Here is a 3,541-nt window from a genome sequence, read left to right as displayed (position 1 = left end):
ACTATCCGTTAGAAATGGCACATCTGCCAGGATTTTGGTGCCAGCCCTCCTGGGCACTGAGTTGAATTAATCGATAGAATATATAATGAGCACAACTCAAAAACCCAGATCAAAACTTCCCAGTAAACAGAAAGAGCAAAGTAAAATAAAAAGAGACTAAATCAAAGTTTATTTCTCTTGCAGTTTTTCAAGGGGAAAAGGGCTTTTTTCGACTCTTTATTAGAATTATTTTGAATTAAAATTAAATTGATATTATGAACCTAAAATATGCTAGAAATTGTTTTTTAATTGTATTCCTTTTTGAAATTAATTTTTTTTGTGGGTTTTGGGTCACACCTGGCAGTGCTCAGGGATTACTCCTGGCTCCATGCTCAGAAATTGCTCCTGGCAGGCACGGGGGACCATATGGGATGCTGGGATTCGAACCGATGACTTTCTGCATGAAAGGCAAACACCTTACCTCCATGCTATCTCTCCGGCCCTGAAATTATTTTTTTTTGAAATTATTTTTTAATTCATTGGTCTACTTCATTGTATTTTTCCTAAGGAGAAAATCAGCTGCCACTATCATTTGAGTTTAGAGTCATTTACTGCATGATGGTAACCATCAGTAAGGAGAAAACAATTAATACTTTGGAGTCTCTTCCTAATACCTATTCTACTATGTGCTGATATCTAGTCCACTGACTCCCAACTTCTTTTTCCTTTTATAGTCAACTTAATGAGAATGTAACAACAGAAAATTACATTTCCCTCATAAAAATATACATATATTTTATTAATAAGTCATGGGACTGGAGAGATAGTACAGGGGTTAAGGCACACTTGCTTAACCTGAATTTAATGCTCGGCACCACATATGGGCCCCCAACAAGCACTGAAATTTGATCCCTCAGTATAGAGCCAGGATTTGTCCCTGAACATGCTAGTTATGGCCTAAAATAAATAAAAAAATAAAATAATCATTAAGTAATTTTTTCGTTTAAAAAAACTAGCTGAAAGATACATGACTTATAATGCCTGGAAACAATGTATGTTAACTACTACAATACCCTAAAATCATTCCAACTAAAGAGGAAAAATTCCAATCGGTGAGGAATTCAATGTTATTTTTTTTTTATTTTTTGGTGTTGTTCTTGATTTTGTTTGGGCCATACGCCATACTTGGCGCTGCTCGGGGCCTACTCCTGGCTCTGCACTCAAGGATCACTCCTGTTACTGAAGTAAATCAGGCCATCAGCCTAAATGTAGGAGGCTCCCAAAAGCCGCCTTGGTCCTCTAGCCGTCTTATCCGCAGAGCATCTCCCTGTGCCAAACGTTCATGGGAATCAAATAAAAGGGAAGATGGAGAACTGAGATCAAGATGCATTTCATCAACCAAAGTTGTATCCAGAGGTGGAGCTTGTTTGTTTCTGAGTTCAGAGATCTAGATGCAAGATGGGTACCGAATTTTTCTTTTTCTAAGTCAGAAGTGACACTGGTGAGATTGACCCTAGGAATGATGAGACCGCAGTGGCACAAAGGACAGCTTGGAGGGGCTGGCTTAGGGCCCAGTGTATGCAGTGAGTGGGAGGAGTGAAAAGGACGTGAGAGAGCCCAGGATATAAGTGTGGCTGCTGGAGGCAGCACACAAAGATTGCTTTTGTGTTTAGGGAGGAGAGAGAGGGCAGGTCTGCATTTAAAACAGAACCTCTGCTTGATGCTGGTACACTTGTCCCAACAATTTTTTTTTTCAGCTTTGAAATTTCCAGTGATCTGGGTTAATGTCTCTGGTTTGTCCTTATGTCTCAATGATCCCTGCACAGCAACTATCAAGTGGACATTTGTCATGTTTTGTGATATCCAAAATAACTATTTAAAATCTCTTCAATGGTAGAGTCCTGTTTCTCATTTAGGGTCATACTAGAAGGCATTAAATCATTCTTTTTTTCTTTTTTCTTTCATTCTCTTTTTTCTCTTTTTTGAGGGGTTGGGGAGTCTGGACTACACCCAGTGACCTTCAGGGGTTACTCCTGGCTCTGCACACAGAAGTTACTCCTGGCAGGCTTGGGGGACCATATGAGATTCTGGGGGTCAAACTCAGATTAGCCATGTGCAGGGCAAATGCCCTACTCGTTGTGCTATCATTCTGGCCCCTAAATCACTTTCTTGATTTTTACCGGGGAGAATCCATTAAGTAGAATAGGAAGAATCAGGGGTCACATCAAATCAACTTTTTGTTTTGCCTTGTTTGTGAGCCACACCTGGTTGTGCTTAGGGCTTACTTTTGACTCTCAGGGATAAACCATATGGGGTACTGGGGATCAAACCAAGGCAAGCTCCTTGCCCATTGTACTATCTCTCTGACCCTAGAACCAATTTTTTTTGTTGCTGAATGATAAATCACTGCATGTACAGGCTGAGTCTCAATTATGTAGTCACCAAGTGATCTATTTGAATAATTTCCAACTCTTGTCTATTTTATACAATATTGTAATATATGTATTTTGGGGGGTCAGATTGAGCCATATCTAATAGTGCTCAGAGCTTACTCCTGTCTGTGCTCAGGGACCAATTCTGGCAATGCTCAGAGGATCATATGTGGTATGAGGTATAAGGTAAGCATCTTAACTCCTGTACTCTATGACTCTGCGTAATAATCATTCTTTTTGTTTGTTTTGGGGCCACACTTGACAGTACTCCATGCTTATTCCTTGCTCTTCATTCAGGGGTCATTTCAGATGCAGGCTCAGAGAGGATCATATGGGGTACCAGGGATCGAACCCAGGTTGTGTGCAAGGCAAACACATTACTCACTGTACTATCTCCTTCATCATTCATATATGCTTCATTAACTACTTCTGAATAAATATTTAGTGGTAGAATTGCTGGGTCATAGATAAGTTCAAATCTGAATAAAATGCCAAATTGTTTTACGACAGTTTTTTTTTATATTCCTATCAGTAGTATGAAGAGAATTCTGGTTTGCTTACATGCTCGCCAAATTTTGAAATGATTTTATTTTTTTATTATTATAAAAATTCAGGTGAGTGCTCATTTTGGCAGCACATATACTGAAAGTAGAATAAAACAAAAAAGATTAGCATGACCCTGTGCAAGATTGGCACACAGATTCATTAAGCATTTCATAAGAAAAATAAGGTAAAATAAAGTAAAATTTGAGGTGAAACCCAGGGATATACTACAAATGGTAAGGTGTTTGCCATGCACACTGCTGAGCCAAGTTCAATTCCCAGAATTGCATACCGTTCCTTGATCACCACCAGAAGTGACCCCTAAGCACAGGACCAGAAGTAAGTCCTGAGTACAACTCAGTGTGTCCCCAAATTCCCTCCCCCAAATTTAGGTGAATATAGTATTCTTTCACTGTGATTTTGATTTGCATTTTTCTAATAACTAGTAGTATTAAATTCACATATATATATATATATTTTTTTTTTTTTAGGATTATCTCACTAGTATATACCAAGGCTGCTGGTATTTATAGGAATCTCACTGAATCTATATGACAAATTATTATTCAAGCAAGATTGAGTCATTC

General features: G+C 38.6%; 1 non-coding gene across 1 annotated transcript; it reads left to right on the top strand.

The window, feature by feature from the left end:
* Nucleotides 1-3,029: 3,029 nt before the first annotated feature.
* On the top strand, nucleotides 3,030-3,135 carry LOC126012422 (U6 spliceosomal RNA). The gene has a single exon (XR_007496898.1). It is a non-coding gene; the product is annotated as a U6 spliceosomal RNA (small nuclear RNA).
* Nucleotides 3,136-3,541: the final 406 nt, after the last annotated feature.

Source organism: Suncus etruscus, chromosome 6 (assembly GCF_024139225.1).
Source record: "Suncus etruscus isolate mSunEtr1 chromosome 6, mSunEtr1.pri.cur, whole genome shotgun sequence".
In the NCBI taxonomy this organism is placed as follows: Eukaryota; Metazoa; Chordata; class Mammalia; order Eulipotyphla; family Soricidae; genus Suncus; species Suncus etruscus.
The sequence above is the reverse complement of the archived record's forward strand: the minus strand, read 5'-3'. Positions and strand labels throughout refer to the sequence as shown.